Source organism: Rhea pennata, chromosome 1 (genome assembly GCF_028389875.1).
Source record: "Rhea pennata isolate bPtePen1 chromosome 1, bPtePen1.pri, whole genome shotgun sequence".
NCBI lineage: Eukaryota > Metazoa > Chordata > Aves > Rheiformes > Rheidae > Rhea > Rhea pennata.
In genome coordinates, this window is record NC_084663.1 from 103,343,337 (window position 1) to 103,362,294 (window position 18,958).

General features: G+C 42.4%; 1 protein-coding gene across 10 annotated transcripts in view; it reads left to right on the plus strand.

Annotated features, from left to right (window-relative positions):
• Positions 1 to 18,958, plus strand: part of GJA8 (gap junction protein alpha 8) — a 73,838-nt gene that overhangs the window by 28,177 nt on the left and 26,703 nt on the right. For 3 of the 10 annotated variants that reach the window (XM_062597531.1, XM_062597523.1, XM_062597515.1), the window contains 3 exons: positions 1,592 to 1,654; positions 12,518 to 12,676; positions 13,361 to 13,454. The gene's annotated coding sequence lies outside the window, so the exon portion shown is untranslated. Of the gene's footprint in view, positions 1 to 1,591; positions 1,655 to 12,120; positions 12,435 to 12,517; positions 12,891 to 12,916; positions 12,948 to 13,360; positions 13,455 to 15,265; positions 15,335 to 18,958 lie in introns of those variants that run through there. The other 7 variants (XM_062597477.1, XM_062597496.1, XM_062597506.1 and 4 more) reach the window with 6 other exon arrangements.

The window sequence follows — 18,958 nt, forward strand, 5'->3', positions numbered from 1 at the left end:
ATTAGCTTCCTGTTCAGGGCCTGGGACCAACTTGTCAAACTTATTAGAGTGATGGCAGAGCTATTTATTTAAAAGGGCCAGCAACAAGACTCACAATTTCATTACTCTTTAGGTCTCACTGAAAACAAAGGAAAGCCATAAAATAATATCTGAAGGGAGCAGATGGCTAGCTGGTAAATGGTGCAAGTAAGGTTGCCCTGTGAGCCATTCATGCTGTCCACCAGTGTAATGACTTTGGTGGGATTCTGTTATCAAATGAATGCCCAGCCCTACATTCACAATCCAGTCCCCCATCCCAAATTCTTTATTGTGGCCCAAATTTTCAAATCAAAACTTCATATCTGAGATTACAAATTTGGCAGGAAAAGGTTTTCATTTAGAGCTACAGAAAGGAGCAAAACAATACAGCAGGTCTGCAGAAGTTCCAGGAATAGAACCCAGGTGTCCTCGATCCTGTTGGAGTGCCTGAGCCCCCAGAATGTAAAAATATTTATATCCCTCAGAAGCAGCTGCAGTCTGCTTCTCTATTCAGCTACCCCAAAGTAGCAGTGCCATAAAGTCACTGGATACTTGCTGGCATGCAGCTAGTGAGAGGAATGGACAGCCAAGCTATTCAGATTTGCATGCAAAAAATGTTCATGCTGTCTGACCCTTTCTAAGAAGTTTCATCATTTTCAAAGTTACAAGAAGAGAACGAAACAAGTAACCGAGAAGCATTTACAAACTCTGTTTAATGCAGAACCCTTTTTCAGAGGGCCCTCTGCTACTGGAGTTTTTAACCCATTTCTAGGGAACATACAGGAAGACCTCACCTTTCCCCTTAATGGTGCGGTATGGCCTCTAGAAGGTCAGATGCTGAGAGGTAGTGAGCACACAGTGCTATGCAAGAAGGCTTTGAACGAGTAACCGCATTTCAGATGAAAGAAAGAGCTCACTTCAGAAATTCTCTTCCTTCTTCTCCTTAGTTTAACTAAAAGTGGGAATGCCAAACTACACTGTTCTCTAATGCCTAGGGTAATAATGTATCTTGCGTTATCAAGTGTTAGAAGATCTTGGATTATTTTTTCCTTTAATTTATCTGGGTTAGATGCTTATAAGAGGGTCAAAGTGAGTAGATTTTAATCAAAATTCATCTGTTTTGTAGGTACTCTTACAACTTTTAGAATGTTTCTGTAATTTTTGTCCCTCTATGATATTTTCTTGGTAAATAAATAAGCCGGATAAGTACACAGAACAGTACAACATCCTAATTCATTACAGTCCCTAGCTGTTTACTTAATTTTAAGTACATGTTTGGATTGCATTGATTTCAATGAGCCTTAGCAGCCTGAAAGTTAAGCATCCTACATCACTACCAGGCCATCTTTGCTGAGGGAATTCCCAGGCAGATAGCAGTTATTCAGAATATTTCCAAATTGTCTCTGTGTAAAGGATACCACATGTAAATCACATGGTGATGTTCTCACAATGTAAAATGTTTTATTTGCACTTACTTGGAATCTGGGTCATCTGGCCTGCTATCATTTAAATCACGCTTTGTTCTCATAATCAGAATTTCCACCCCTAACATAATGTTGTGTCTTTTTTTCAGTTGCTCACCACCATTGGACTCTCAGTAATTCCTGAGGCTGGGATCCTGCAATGACTTGACCATGTGAGTAACCTGTTGTAGTTACGTCTTGGGACCATTCACGTGGGTAAAGATCCCTCTGTATACAATTGCTGTAGACTGGAAAATTTTGGAGACGCTTGTAGCTCCTGCTTTTATTACCAGGAGCCAATACAGTTGCTCAGAAACTTCTTCTAAGACAACTGAGGGCCCCAGCTGGCAGAGTGCATGGATACTGGGTGGACCTCTCACCCTAGATGGCTGCCATGTGGTGCCAGTGCTGGCACCTAGATCCTGGGTTATGCTCTCCTATGAGTGGGACTAGATAACTATGGTGCTGCAGGATCTACCAGCTCTAAAGCCTGAGGGTTTAGAAAAAGGCTGTCTAAGCAATGCCACTAATGTAGAAAACCCACAAGAATCACAGACACCCATCTCTCAATAAAGAAACCTATCTTTGCTGTGGGGTAGAAGGGCCTGAGGCCTGCTCTGTACATTCTCTGCTAGGGGGATAGAGAAACCTGCACTTGAATTTGCTCTGAAGGCCAAGAGCTCTAGAACTTTCCCTGGGAATCAACTGCAAAGGAAGAAACAGTAAAAATATTTGAGGAAAAGGAGATACATGCTTGGACAGTGGTGAGCAGGGCTCAAAAGAAAACAGCCTCAATTAAGGAGGAATTCTCAGATAGTGCTTTTTGCTTCCAGACTGCTTGTTCTCTTCTGTGATGGCCTGAAACCATTTCAAGACATGATCTTCTGGGTAAAATTAAGAACTTAACTACTTGCACAAATTTAAGAGCAGTGGTTCTTCCCACCAATTTTGTGATGAGTGTTGGCTGCATTCTGAAACCTTCTGTGAACAATGCAAATTCCAGCAAATGGAGGGAGCAAGAAGACACTGCTGACTCAAGCAGAAGAGAATGGCATTTTATATTAGAAGAAAGTCAAAAGAAGAAAGTCAAATGTTCACATATTCGGCATGCACACACACACACACACACACAGACACAGAATGAATTTGTAGTTCTTTTATTGGCAGGAGCTTGCAAACTAGACTAACTCCCAGCAATGTTGTGGTGCATGGCACCGAGGGAAGTTGCCTTAAAAGAGGATGCTCTTTCCTTAGTGTGCCATGAGATCAACTCAAGCAGTGGGAGGGAAACTAGCAGCCCTCCTGCTTACGCTGGACCTTCTATCTGGCTGCACAAAAGCAAATAGACACATTGGGCTGTATTCAGTGCCTACACTTGTCAGCCTGGCATCCTGTATATTTAGTAGAGAAAAGCCTAAATCTTGGGAAGGGTTTGTATCCAGCTTTGTTTTCTGGAAGGGTGAAGGACTTGGTCAATTCAAATTTCATTAATTGTGTTTCTGGACACCTGGGTTTCCTGGTAAAAGGCAGTCTGCTTGACATTTTGTAACAGCCCCTACTCCTAGAAGAGGTGACAGTCTGCAAAGGAAACAGGTGTGAGTGTCATTCACCTACAGCCACAAAAAGAAGGAAGTGACTGCCATCACTTCTCTGCAGCAGCCAGCTGAGGCCATGCAGACAGCCACTCTGAGAAACTACAAGGCTCTCCAGGTGGCTACAAGCTGTCCTCACATTTAAAGCTGCAAAGGGGAGGGGAGGGGGGTAGGAAATCCTCTGAGAACTACAATACTGCCAGTGATCTAACATAGGGCCTTCCCCACTTGGTCAACTTCCCATTGCATTTCATTTAAGTTCTACTCCCTTGTTCCTCATACATAATGCTATGTGCTCTGCTCTGATCTTAAGTATTGAATGCTCCCTATAAATCCAGGGATTTCATTCTCACTGGGACCTTTGCATATTGTAGGTTCTTGATTTTAATGCTAGCAGATGCAAAGATGAAGTAATCATAGGACATCTAGAAGAAAACCATATGCAAACTTGCCAGCCTGTACTGAGATATTTCCTTTGTGGGTCTCTGGTTTTTCATCTCTGATTTTGTGCTTGATGGATGATATCAAAGTGGGCTTGCACTATGCTAAGACTCCTAGATGAGCTTATGGAGAAACCTGTTGATAAAATCTGATTAGTTAGTGGTATCAGACAGGAATGTGTTTGTTTGCTGTTGTTCATTATTTTTCTTAAAACAGTGGATGAGATCCCTAAACTTGATTGAAACAAGCTGAGGTAGCTGTAAAATTATTGTTTTTGAGCAAAATCTTTCAATTTTGTACTCAAATACAGAGTTTGACTGCCTGGTGAGAAAACAGAAACCTATTTTTCTTAACAACCCCCTTCTTCCCACACCAAACTGAGAAATGATAAAAATGACTATAGAAATCACGAGAAAAGTTTTTCCTGATCTGAGATGATATTTTGTGGCTTTCTGCATGTGTTGGAAACAGAGATGTCTAAGTAATACATGCTAATAGGATAGGTGGTTTTTGCATGTGATACCCCATGTGAATGATATCTGAAGGAGAAAAGTAAATGGGTTCTTTCAGATCAAAAGGAACTCAAGACTGATTTTTTGACAATGCACTCAGTATTCAAGAGTGTTGTCACCAAACCAGGGACACCACAGTATGTAACCACTGAAAGAATATTTCAGAATATGAATGGCAGCAGTTAAAAGCCATGCAAGAGTGCTTACATGAACCAGATAACAGGAAAATGGGAAGCCTTGATGATGTCTACTGTTCCCACGCTCTTTCCACATTTTCAGGCCAGCCTTGTGGAGAACTAAGCTTTTCAGGGGAAGTAACTGTATGAGAAAATGCAGAACAATGTTGAGGAGATAGGCAATGGAAGCTAGTCAGATGGTTCCGTGTGAAAAGGAGCATCAACAGCGTGTATTGACCCACAGTCATGTGACTGAGCCTGTGCCAGTGTGGTGCTACACCTGGGCTTTGAATTGAGATTAGTGGTGAGCTCAATATGCTTACTGCACATGTGTATAGTACATAAAAACTTCATCTAGTGCCCCCCCACCTGGCGTTCTTCACCATGGGCAGATGCTCAGTGGTGCCAGGACTCTGCCACTCCATTATTGCCTTGATTGGGAAATTGCTGGGGAACCTCCGCTCAGATGCAGAGGTAATAAATGTTCAATATCAACCACAGTGTGCCTTGTGTTTGTGTATCTGTGCCTGCTGGGAGGCCAGGCCTTGCCTCCACCTTACCCTTACCTTAACAATTTAACACAGCAGGGAGGAAAGAGGTTTTGCAGTGTACTTCATGAAATGATGTAGCATAATTCAAATAACAACTGATAAAAGGTTCTTAAATAACCTCATCTTCCTGAATCAGCATTTTTAATGTCAATAATTTTGTTGGTAATAATCAGTGAGGTCTGAGCTTTGCTGGAGGAGGATGGATGGATGGATGCATTTGAGGAGAAAATCTAAAGATCTTAGAAATATGTTGATAGGAAAATGATGAGGTAACATTACAATTATTCACTTGAGAAATCTGCACTTCTCTCTGCAGTTCTCAGATCGTTTGGAAAACATGAGAAATGTTGTCTTGAGAGTAGATGCTTCGGCTGTTAAGCCAATTGGATTCTTAGGAGCTGTAGAACTGCACAAGATTCAGTGTAAATCCTGAAGCTGTTTCTCTTGAAGTTGTGGCTGACCTTTACCAGTCAAATGAGTTACTTTATCTTGCACTCCCCTACACTCCTATCTCAAAAAACATTTGAGAGAAGTTCTCCCATTCCTGCCCAACAGGTCTGGGCAAATCTAAGCCAATCTTCCAGTCAAATCCTTTCCAATCCAGGCCACACAAGTTCTTTCCAACTGAGCAATCCTTCCCATTTTTACTCCTTGATTCAGATCCTTGTGATCATCCTTGCATAAAAAAGACACTTTGAGAAATCACTTCATATAGTTAAAAGGAATTATTTTCCTTTCTGAAAAGTGGGCTCCAGTGCTGACTCTGTCCCAGGACTGAAACAAGACTCTCAGCTACTGAAATGATGTGAAATGGTTGCCTGTGTAGCAAGGTACGCTAGCTCAACAGACCCACATTACAGGAGTCTACAGAGGTGATTTGTGGCATGGCATCAGGCCTGCTTTGTGGCAGGTGATCTGCTTGTTGCTGAAGTGGATGGAGAACCACATTTTGTTTCTAAGTGCAACAAAGCTGTGAGATAGTTCAGCTGTGAGAAAGGAAGAAGATGGATTTTAAGAAATTTAATATGATTCCAACATTAATAGGATCTGGCCTTGGTAACTGCCAGAGACTTCTAAAGATAGACATTTCAGAGTCTTTGGCTTCCTTTATTCTTCTGCTGTTTAAGTTACTGAACCCAGCTGGTGACAGCCACAAATGACCTGCAGTACTTCTGGTTCCTGGAACAGGTAGTGAGATAGTAACTGTGGCTGATACAGAAGAACTCACTCTGGATTGTGTTGTAAACTGCAGTGAAAGAGAATGAGGACGCTGCAGAGAAAACCCATCACTTATTTACGTTAAGCCACCTTATAACTTTCTGAACTTTGGGACTGCTTGAGGCTTCCTGCATTACACAGAGCAGCCTCCAAATTGCTTTCTGACAACAGACTGCAATTGTGCTTTGAAGTATTCCACTGCCGAGCTTTGCCAGAATCTAGGCTGGACTCCTAAATTGTCTAGTACTGGTAGTAAAGATGAACTGCTGGGGCAACTGGTGTCAAAAAGGAAGGCTGGTCTCAGCTGATGAAGTTAAAGAACAAGAAGTTGTAACCTCCTGAGGTCCTTTCCAATTTGACTTATGCTATGAGCCTAAGTAGTTGGGAGCAGATGGTCCATAACAGGATGAAATCATGAAATCAGTACGGCTTCTGTACAGGTAAATCATACCAGTATATAGGATTTCTTCAACACATCAAGAGAAGTAGTAAAAGGAGAAATTATTCATTTGATTTTTCAAAAGTTACTTAGATGAAACTATTTAGGAAGTCAAGTGGCCTTGGTTTAAGGATGAAGTTTAGATATAGATCATGAACTGGTAAAAGAAGGAAAATAAATTAGCAAAGTAGCTAGCCTATCTAATGCAGAAAAAGATTAATAAAGTAACAAAAATACATTGTAGTAGAGATATTATTTAAAATATATTTAAAATATTTAAAATATATACTATTAATTGGAATAGGGATAAGAATGTGGCCAAATTTGCAACTAATACAAATATATCCATCTATGTATCTATCTGGCTAGTAATACTAGACATTGAGATGCCAGGGCTTCAATAACTTTCCTAATTTGGGGGATCAGATTGCTCCTTAAAGAAGAGTCTTTTGGACTTAAATATATATATGTATATATATGTGTGTGTATATATATGTGTGTGTGTGTGTATATATATATGTGTGTGTGTGTGTGTGTGTAGGTGGACTTCTGTCAGAGTAGCTTTTTTGTTTAACTTGCTTGGGATTTTCTGTTTAGAAAAGGGTAACAACAATCATTCTCATGGCAGAAAGAATTTATCAATGATAAAGACACTCCAGAATGGGTGCCTACATTCTGGATTTGTTTGGTTGCTTCTGGAAGATTGTGCCATGGTTGGGACTTCCTTGATGGAGGAAACTTTGTCCCCCGTTCTCACATAGATCATATTTGTCTTTCAGGTCCTGTTCTGGTTAAAGATTAGTTGTTGAGGTGGTTCATAGATTAACATTTTGCTTTTAATGTACCAGAGTGTGGTTGAGGTTGTCCTGCAGAGCCATCTCCCTTGTTCTAAGACATCATGCCCATTGTGTGGGTGGCAGCTTGGACTCATGTGATGGAATAACCTAACACGTTCAGGAGACTGAGCAGTATGGTTGCAACTGGTACTCCCGGCTCCTGAATAAATTTAATCCTTCCTAGAAAAAGCTGTAGCAAGCATTCTCGCAAGCAGCTCCCTGACAAGAGAGGTGTGGTCACTCAAAAAAAAAAAAAAAAAAAAAAAAGAAGGCTTGATGCAGCAGGCAGAGGTTCTTTGGTCTGATCAGTATGGGGGGGAAAGGCTAACATTGTCCTAACGTTGATGCATGACTGCTCTGTTCACTGGCTGTGAGGACAAATGATACGGCACAGCTTATGTCCATATGGCTTCATTCTCCCACCCTAACACTCCAAAGAGGTTAGTTTGTCCATGCTGCCCCGGGAGCTGTTCTTAGTCAGGCCAGGCCCTGAACCATCCCAGGAGAGTGTAATTGGCCTGGAGAGAAACTGCCAGGGAGCACGCTGAGAGTTAAACAGTATTGATGATGGCAGAATAGTATTGGAGCCTCTGCCTTCATCCTATTCATTTGTGAGTTATAGCTGTATCTTCACTGTCTGAGAGCAAGCTATGTTTGGAACAAGAAGAAGGTCAGAAAGTAAGTATTGAAAATATGACCATGCCACTGAGCTCAAGGAGAGAGAAGTGGTTCTTTAAATTGCAACCTGCTACATTTATTGTATTGCTTTTTGGACTGTGGAATAATGGCTAAAATGATTGATTCTTGGACTCTTGACTGCCAGAATATGTGGGTAAGGATTTAACTGACATCTTCACTAAGTTCCTGAGCTGATGCAGTAATTGCTTTGCTTATGCCTAGATTGACAGGCATATCAGTACTAGAGCTGGGTTTGTGTTTGCCATGTCAAGTGGTTCCAGCCAGTACTGTCACAGTGCCTGTATGAGCAGAGTGAGCCAGGCTCCAGGCATCAGTTTCCCAGTCTAGTGCATGCCTTGCTCTATACTAGGAACTGAATAAAACTGGCATGGAAGCAGTCCTGAGGTAACAGTAGAGGATGTCCATCCTCTTTGAAAACCAGTACTGGTGTACTAACCTATTTATTGTAGAAGGGTTCTTAAAAAAACCTATTAAAAAAAAGTCTAAGTCAGTGTAGCTTAGTTGTCCATTTGTTACCAACTGGAGGAAAATCTTAGCTGAGTCATGACTAGTTTTAACTTTGAGAAGATTAGAAATGCTTGGAAATAATGAAGTATGAAAGCCTGCAGAAAATATTGGTTCACTGATAATATTAGCAAACTGTATTCTGACACAGACAGACAGAAAGTAAACTTGCAGAGACTGTGTGCATTCATTTGGTGAATTCACATGCTGGTATTTGTTGTCAGTGCCTGAAGGAGTTTCATTTTTCATTTTATCTTAAGTGTAGATGAGATCAAAGGCCTCCAAATGTATATATAAGGTGATGATGTACAGGATTCCAATGCAAGCGAAGTACAGACCTACAGACAATATAAAATCAGAATCCAGCCCTTGTCGGGGATCCAGAAACATTTGAGCTGGCTGAAAATCTGGTTGGTGGTCACTGTTTATCTTCTACTCAGTCCAATCTGATGTGCTCAAGTGTTGAAAGTCTGTTGCTTTTGAATACACTGAGAGTTATCAAGAAGCCTAAATTTTACTTTATTCTTACTTTGAATATTCCTACCTACAATGAATATTGCTAACGGGAAATTGGGTAATGTCCTTCTGTTTGGATTAGATTTGTGGATTTCAGAATGGTAAATTACCAGCACATGGATAGTTTAACTGGAAATGATGTATTTGACCATACATTTGCTTAGTTCTGTTAAATGGAGAAGAAACACGCTCATCTGACTGTGGTAGCCATTGCAGGCTGGAGCCCAGCCTGGCTTACACAACCTGCTCAGGAAGCAGGATAAGGACATGGGCTGTGAGCCTATTCTCTGTGCTGCACCACAGTGTTTTTATGGAACCCAGCCTGGCTTGCTTAAAACTAGCCTGAGTATGTCTATAGGAACTGCCATTACAACAGCTGTTGGGGTATATGTCTATACTTAGGACCAGTGCTTGAAGAAAAGTCTAGGAATTTTTAGCAGAACTCAGTGGAGCCTGAGTACAGCTCCGAAGAAATGCTGGGTTGCGGCTGTGCTGTACAGAGTTAGTGAGCGTCAGAGCTGTTAGCTGGTCTCAGAGATCTCAGAATAAGGTTCTCAGCTTGAATGCCTTTCCTTGACTATCAGACACACCATCTCTGGTTCCCAGAGACCCCTCTACTCTGCTCAGTGATAAAAGCACTTTCTAACACCAAAGCTGCTGTGTTCCCACGCCTGGTGCTGTCATGAGGGAGGCCAGTCTTAAACAATAGCAGAGGAATGAAGAATAGCTTTGCTAATCAATATCCTGTGGAGACGCTGAGTCAGGTGGCACCTTGGGCCTCTAAAATTCCTGCATTGTTGCTGATTTTTCATTTGACTCATGTAAACTTTTATCTTTCAGGCAAGGAAACACACAAGACCACCTGTCTATGCCTGCTCCACTGTTCCCTTCCCATCCACCCCCACTCAGTTCTGGTGTTGTTGGCCTCTGGTAGCTGCTAGCAGTGATGGATACAGACGTGATTTGCTAGTCTGGACTTTGAGCTGTGTGATATGTTACAGTTAGAACAAGGTGTTCTAACTTAAGTGGTCTAAGCAGGATTCCCCATCTCACACATCTCCTCAAGGCTTTGAAACATCAAATTTTTTACACCTATATTTGCATGTGTGCTGATATTTATGCAATTAGTCTTAAAATGGTCAGAAGGAAAGGCAAGAATGCAGACATGTCCTAGAAAATTTATCCATATATTCTGGAGCCCTAGCAGAGCGCTAGACAATTTGTGTGTGAATAGGCATTTGGAAAACTCACTAAAATAATACTTCCTTAAGTAAACTGTGCAAGGTGCTGTAGCTCAACTTCTTGAATCCACCTCAGTTGCACTGAAAACGTATTTCCCCGACGGAGAAGGGGCCAGTGTAGTTTTATGCCATCTCTGAATCTCACTGTGCCCATGGGCCGGTGTGGGTTTTACTCAGCTCCTGCTGTAAATCAGAGTCACCAAGGGCTCTACTCACCCAGCCTGGAGCAGAGATCCAATAGCTTTGCTCTTTTCCCTGGAAATAAGCCCTGTATCAAAAGCTGCAAAGGAGAAAGTCATAGATCCCCCGAAAGATTTTCCTTATAGTTGAAAGGTCTCTAGGAAATATTTGTGGCTCTTTTGCACTGCTTGAAAGGCTACAGCACAGAAAGAAAATGCGGTCCTCAGTACGCTGCCAGGGGCAGGAACTCTGGGACCTGGGAAGGGAACTGGTAAGAGCTACATTTGTGTGTGTAGATGTGAGATAAGGACTGACCTACCCTTCACCCCAAACTGAGCCAAAACTCCCTGAAGCTCACACAAGGTAAGACAACTCTTTGGGAAAATGTTGGGGGGAAACCTGCCAGACCGGCAGACTTACTAGTCTGGTCCAGGGCTGGGAGCAAATAAACTATGAAAGACCATAAACAAGATGCTTTTGTTCCAGTCAAAACCAGAAAACAGTGGAATTCCTGCAAAACAGTGCAATCTCAAGAGCTTTTTAAGTCCCAGACCAAAACTCTTGAAGAGTGGTAACACCAATGAACTGAAAATTCAGGGAGTCTGTGGGAAAAAGAAGACCCAGACTAATCCTTCCGTTTCTTAATGGGGGCAGAATTAGCTGCCAAACTAACACCACAGTTGCGGCAGTCAGTGTTGCCTTTGCTCTTCCAGCCACCACCAACCTTGTCAGTCCACTTTCCAAGGAACTGCTGGCCACCAGCCTGCATGATGGCAGCCACTACCAGCAGCTTCAGCTCCAACAACTGTGGCCTGGGGGAGCGTTGCCAGCCCTGCTGGGGCCTAGCCTGTGGGGAGAGCGCAAGTTTACCCTCAGGGCAGAGGGCACAGCATTTGTTTCCCCCACTGAAAGGGCACCAAGTATACCAGTTTACCTGCTCTCCTTCATGTGCCCCCCCCCATTCTCTGTCACCCTTGGGTTCAGTGATCTCATTTTTTCTCACTGGTGGGAACAGGGGCATGTTAAAATAATATAAAAAGAAAAATCTGAATCACCAAGAAGCAGCAGCTCTCTCTTCCCCATATTTTCTCTCTATGAAAGTAAATTTATGGTGCTGGAGGACAGGTAAGAGATATTTTGCCTGGTAGCTAACTATACAGAGTACCTCAGCCTCACACAGACAGGACCCTTGGAAATGAGTTGAAAATTTCTTCCAGACCTGGACTCCTGTGCCACACTGTGGTAAAGGTTTCATTAGCACTAGCTAGGAAAAGAGGGCATTTGACAAATGTACCTGCCCCACATGAATTTATTGGTGTTCTTCAGCTTCAGTTGTGGGGATTTGTTGTGGCTATGAGGTTCTTAGTAGTACTCTCCTGGGTTGACGCTCTCCAGAGCATCACTTGAGCCACAGGGCCACAACTGTGGTGGCTCTGGCAGCAGTGTGAAGTGGAAGCTTTCTTGGTGCATGCACTGATCCTTTTTATTTGCTGAACAAATTCCTGTGTTTCAGGTTGTTTTGAAATGCTGCAGCTAGTCTCTGGATACTTAAGCCCTCTCTGCTGTGGCTATGTAGAATTAATTAATGGTCACCATGGGAAGTGTGGAGCCACGATGTTTTGGCTCCAAAAGCATATATTGGTTGGGGGGGGGGGGGACGACTGTGTTTCTCTGGCTGGTTGTGTGGCCCCTGCTTGGGGACTGTGGCAAAACTTGTTCAGTGAAAATGGATTTCTTATGAGATTCTTCATTTGCCCCTGAAAATCTGAGAGAGGCTGGTGGAAAAAGTCTTTGGTTTTAATGGAGTCCTTGAGTTGCAGCAGTTTGCCTGAGCTCAGGGATACGCCTGTGCAAGGGACAGGCTGGCTTTAAATCCTGTGGGTGGAAACCAGGCAGGCTGATGGAGGAGTCCCTGGCTCCTGGCAGTATGTGCTATAGCTCATTTGGGAAAGCAGTTGTTTCAGGAAGCAGATCTTTCCAAGGTGGACTTCTTTTTTGGGGGGGAGGAGGGAAATGGGAAGGAGTTAAAGCTACCCCTCTATCAGCAGGTTTGAGCAATTAAAAAAGAAACTCTTTAATATTAACCAAGGAAGCTGCAGGGGGCTCATAACAGAGGATTTGTTCCCTACAGACCTGTTGCTGTGACCGCCGCTGTATTTCCAGTGGAGATGAGCTGACTGGCCAGACAGGAGATCGCATACCGGAGCGGGAAGGCGAAGTGCACCGCTTGCCAAGGCAGCAGCTGGTGAGAAGGCGACTGGACTGCACAGTGTCAACGCACACATGATCGGTGGGGAAGCGTGAGCCCAACTTCAATCCTTGTCAATGGCACCTCGTTGACTTTTAACGCGCCCTTATCGTGTCCATGTTCACCTCGTAGCAGTGCTGATAAAATGCCATCGCTGGTATAATCTCCTAAGCAACCCTGCAGAAAATGTTGCAGGGCATGAGAGGCTGAATTGCTTGCAGCTGGCAACCAGTACGGGACTCAGATCCAGACCATGGTAATATAGAAATGGCTCTAACCTGAAATAAGGCTGGAACAAAATAACTTCCTCGATGTATGTACCCCAGATGTTCCTGACCTGCTGATACAATTGGCATGACAGCACATGACTTTTGCATTAGCATAAGAGTTTGCTAAAGTTGGGATAGCTATTGCTTTTCAGTACATAGTCAAGCTGGAAACATAAAGCTGCTTGAAATGATTGCAGTGAGTTGGTACTTAGTTATAGACAATATGGTAATGGGAAGGAATGCACAGGCTTCCTGTTGAAAATTTCTTTCCAGAAATATCTGATTTCTCTCTCTTGGGGTGTTGAGCACCTGGGGTGGTTCTTATACAAAGTATAAGATTAAGTATCACTAAATCTGTGTATGGGATGTTCTTTTGTTTTGGTTTGGTTTCTTTGAATATGTAACTGCTACCTGCTTTTCTGGTTAGGCCCAGAGCAACTTTGCAATTTTTTTACAGGCAAGCAACTTGCAGTGATGCTCTTGGGGACTACTTATGAGTTCGAACTCGGGACCCCTGGATATATAGAACACCACAAGCAACTACTGAGCAAGTATGTCATTTTGGAACCGGTAACTAGTGCCAAACTTGTGTACAGAATCTTGCCACTAAAGGGGGAAAAAGAAACCTTGGACTTCATATTTTCAGTCAGTTCCATTACATGAATTTTCCTTTTCATTGGGAAATTCAGATGCTTACAAATGTGTGCTTATATAGGATGCTAGATTTAAAGTGTCCTTTTTGTGAATGGGAGAGAAAAGTCGAGATGTTAATTCTCTAGAGAAGAAAAACTTGTGAAAAATCAAATAAAATTATCTTAAAGATTTTATCGAATAACTTGGGACAAAAGTCATTCACTTTTTTCATGGCTTGAGCATGTGATTTCAATTTTACTGGTGCAACTAGTTTAAATGATGAAAACTGAAACAAGAGCCTTAGAGGAAGGAATTGTCAGAAACAACAAAGACTGTGCTTCCAGTGAAATCAATTGCAATGAAATGTTTCAATTTTGTTGACTTGCTGTTTCACTTTTCCAGCTTTGCTCAGAAAATAGGCTTGTGCAGCTATCTTTTTATCTTTTTATCTTCTTGGGCTCCAGCTCCACCCTCTACTATGTTATCCACTGATTGTTACTATCCCGTGTCATTTATATAGCACTAGTCCTACAATCATCCCCAAAATCAATTCCACATGCTGAAAACTTGTCCAGATGGAACTCCTGTGTTCCATATGTTTGCATATCTTTGGCATGCTCTTCTCCAATTCTTGCATGGATACCTTGAAAAACTATTTTCAATTCCATCATCCCAAAGTCACTCTCACTAAAAATATCTAGTGTTGTCCCAGCCACCTTTAGGTGTCTCTCTTTTTTTTTTTTTTTTTTTCCTCCAACCAGCTTTTTTTTCTTCTTCTCCTGTGCTTTTGAACTGTTCTCTCCCATTGTTTTCTTTCTGTTTTTTTTTGTTTCTGACCAACCTCTTGTGCTACCTTTTGTTTCTGACCAATCTCTTTGTACCAGCTTCTCCCCTTTTCTCTAATCTTCCAGCATCTCCTACCAATATCTAGAATTCAACATATGGGAAGACTGGGCCTCTTTCCAAGGCCTCTCTTCATCATCCCTAGACCTTCCACAGTTCTCTCTGACAGTGACATCCAGAGTAGCATATGTTTTACTGTATCCATAGGGACCTCCCAAATTTTATCAGTCCTTCTTTTAAAACATGACTTCTTGTCTTTGTTCTCTTAATTGAAAAACTCAGCAGTCCTGTTACCTTGCATATGCTCCCCAATTTCCTACCTCACACTCCCGTGCTGCTTCCCAAATCCTGCTAAATTACCCTTGTCGTTCTTCACCTTCATATTCCTTCTGTGGCTTATTCCATCAGGTTTCCACCTCTCTATATGGACTCTGTATGTCTCAGCCTCATGGCTGTCTGTTATCCCTTTGTACTTAATGTCTTCCTTTCTTTCTGAGTGGCATTTAACCACTTACTGATTTTTTGTGCATCTGTTCACTTATCTTCATACCTTTTCCCAACCCCCCTTTTCCTGCACTTCAAAATCTCTACTTGACCCTGTTCATACTAGGCAGGATTTGGAATACAATACCTCAGATACAAAGAAACACCTAATTCCCCTTGAAATGAATACCGATTAATTGCCCAGCTAGAAGTTAGTCAGCTGAAAATTGTTAAGGTATTTATGTATCAGTATGCCACCTGCCAACCTTTGTTAGCTAAATTCCTTAAGATATCCCACTGATGTCAACTCATCCTGAAAGTCTTTTTCTTTCCCCACATTCTAGCCAAATGTCTGAATCAGTGGCTTACTGGGACACATCATCACCAGTCTGGCCCACTAGCCTTTTCTTTCTGATGTGCTTTTTGACAGAGAACTACATTACTTACATAGACCAGGAAAGACTGCAAGGTGGTGAGTTCCATTCTGAGAAAGATATTCCTGCTACAGATTGGTGTAAGATGTCTGTGTCCTTCTGAAGTCACACTCTCTGTCAGCATTTTCCCATGGACAGCCTATGCGGCTTCCACTGGTGGGGGCAGGTGGTGGTGGTGCTGCTCTGAGGCACCCAGTGCCAAGCAGCTTCCCTCCATATTCAGTGTGCAGCAATGAGGGGATGTGAACATCTAGCTGAGCTGTTCCTGTACTGAGCACTAACTCTGCAGATCTAGCCTAAAAGTTGGCACCATACCAGCAAAAAAGAAAGGAGGAAAAGAGAAAGGAAGTAGACAAAATGGAAAGCAGGACATGGAGATAATGGTGATGACTATGTCTGAAGTTATAACTACACCAAACTTGGAGATTTCTTTAGGTCTCAGTGAGTTTTTCTAAAAATGAGGCTAACTAGCATTAAATGTGAATGTAATAACTTTGATGGGAATGAGAGAAGCTAAAAGAAGGTATGAAATAGGTGGATTTTTGCATGAGTTTCTTTTGGGCCTAGAGGTAAGTTTTCAAATTGTGGTCTAATGCTTGCTCATGTCAACTCATTAGGATGCTTCAGGAGGTGGGAGATGGGTGCTGTAAGCCAGACATGTGCTGTGTCATCAATTGGAAAATGGAGAACTCTTGGTTAGTGGGTTACTGGGACTGCTGAGGGATGATGGTGCAGCTGGCAGCAAAGATGTGACTTAGGCATAGATGCTAATGTTGCAGAAATGGGAACAGAGGCTCATGTATCTAAGAATAAATGGGTTTATGGAATGGATGCTGATGGTTATTTGATAACCAGAAACTTAAATGATCAAAGGGTTTAATAAGTCTTTCTGACTTTGTCTGCCCTTCCAAAAATGTATCATAGCTGTGAGGAAGGTCACTTCCCATCCACTCTTAGACGCTAATCACCCTTTTCAATATAGGTGGCCTATCAGATTGCATAGGCTGGGTAAACACTGAGATATATGATAGCACATTTGCTGAGCTGCAGGATCTAAAGGTAAGATCAGTATCTGGAAAGCCAAGATATTTGTGAAGGAAGGCAGTATTCTTGGTCTCTTCAGCTGTTTGCCCTGAAAATGGAAGGAGAAAGCATTTGAAATTCCAGAAGTCTTTGCAGGCTCAAGGCTATAAACAGGCTCTTCCTGTATGAGGCAATAAGAATCTAACAGTAGCAAGGAGATGCCTGCTTTTCTATACAGGCCAATTACTACTGGAATATGTTTTTGTGAGGGGAATGGAAACCATCAGTCAGAAGGGGACAGGAGGCTCAGTGCTACTGGCATGGATGACCTAAGCAGACGGGTACTGAAGATGAAAACATGGGAAAAAGAAGAAATGAAAGACCCAGAAAAACAGAACTAGAGGGAAGCAGAAAGGGGAGGAGGTGAAAAGAAAAGGCGGCAGATGGAAAGAGAAAGAAAAATAATTGGGAAGAGATGGGAGAAGTATGGACTGTGCTTCATGCAATGGAGAAATGCCATTCTTTCAGCTAGCTAGGCTAAGGGTCTTGTCTGGATCACGTACACAAAGGGTCCTGAAGTCTTGTTGTTCTCTCCAAACTCAGCAACAGCAGGATTTACCCCCTATATAACTACATCAAAATCCTCTCGGGGCTGTGGTCTTCAGCTTGGTCTGATTCCTCTGTATTGCCCAAAATAATGTGAAGGGAGATATGACTTAAGGAATTTGTTTTTCTTTGTGGATTACAGTGCAAGTGCCATGTGCAGTAGCCATAGATGCTTGGTTTATATCCCTCTCATCCTGCTAGTTGACTGCAATGGTACCGTATCTGGGGCACCAGGGCCCTCTGCTGTGTTTCTACTCACGCCTCTGAGGCTGTTCTTAGTGTGTGGGCTTTCTCTGTTAAAGTCATCATGGCTCCGTCACCATATGCAACAACTATACCTTGGGGTGCAGAGTATGCAGGATATTGATGCTTAGAAGTGCTTGGAAAACACTATTTGGTGTTTCCTGGTCCCTATTAAAGGGCTAAAGTGAAAGTTACTAAGGGTTTAATATCCAGTAGCACATAGCAAGGGTTGGTGTTTACTGTCACCAATGACTACTGTTTCACCCTGTAACCACACCTGTCACCCAATGGAAACCACAAACCCAGGTGGCCTGGGGGGTAGTAGCCTCCCCTCTGGTATGTGGTCTGATGCAGGGTCTGGCAAAGCATTTGGATGACATGGGATCCACCTACCCTCCAAAGCGTCACTCAGCTAAGATCAAATCTTGTGGGAGGCAGGTTGTTCTCGCATTACACTCAGCTCAGACAGTGGGGAAAACTCCCTTTCCAGAACAGACCTCTGTAGCTTGGACCCTTGTTTTCCCTGAGAAAAGCCACTGGTTTCCATTCCTTGTACAGTGGTCCCACACTAAAACAGGAGAAAAAATAAATATTCCTACAGATATAATTATCGTGTGTGTCCCAGATGGGAAATCCATGCAGTGAGATGTCAGACACCTGAGCACTTCTCCTCCCTGTTACAGAATAACCCCAATTTTTTCCTTACTGATCTTGCCAGTCAAGGGTGTTGCATCATCTCTCTCATTAGCCACCAGTGTAGGCATTATTACGGGTTAAGTAGTTAATCTTTCTAAGTCCCTCAGAAATCAGTGAATCCATACTTTTGCTCATTTTCAATTTGTGTCTTCAACAACTGCAAAGAAGATGCGTATCTGTATTTGAGATCTGTATTTGCAACAAAATAAATAGAAAGCTTTCATTGTCTAATCTCTTCTTTGGCCTCCCTTTTGGCTGTGTGTTTCCCTGGGCACCAGCTCTGCAAAAACTTTAAGCTCACATTTTACTGTGCACTGTGACTAGTCCTCTGACAGAGAGGGAAGTTAAGCATATGCAGAAACTTTGCCTGACCAGGGGCCTGCGCTGCAGATGCTTTGAGTACAAGATATTCATGTACTTATATTTTGTGAGCAAATTTACATCTCTGAAAGACAAGATTATAGCAGCAGTCAGAGGCTCTAAGCCATCTGCTTTTGCCCCAGCCAAAGAGGAAGCCCACTTGTGGTAGGCACTATGCACAGATGGGTCAAGTGATAATTTTTGCCTTAAAGCACTTGCAGTCAACTTAAACAAGGTAGACTGAGCCAGGAATGGATAGTGTTGGTATAGTGCTTTTAGAAATTTTTTTTTGCTGGTTCTTGCAACAAAGACACTAGAACTTTACAGAAACCTGTCACTTTCCAAATGGATGGAGATGTGTAATTGTAAGGGGGAATAAGAACTGAAAAGCTGCTTATTTGTTGTATGCCATTGAACTCTTCTATCAATGAACTGAAAGAAAACAAAATTGTTATTGATCAGTAAGAATGACTCAAAAATCAGTAAAGTAGCAAAAAAAAAAAAAAAAAAAAAAAGAAAGAAAAAAAAGACATCACTGCTACAGTCTGGATCACTCAGAAAGATGGGGCCAAGTAAAACATTGGCTGTTGTACTTTTCATGTCAAAGGATAAGGAATATAGACTGTGCTTATCAGTTGGCAACTTTGTCTTGGGAAACAGTGACAGGGAAGAAGTTACAGTGGTTCACTGGCTGACAATGAAATTCCAGGATGATGTTGTAGCTAGGGGACCTT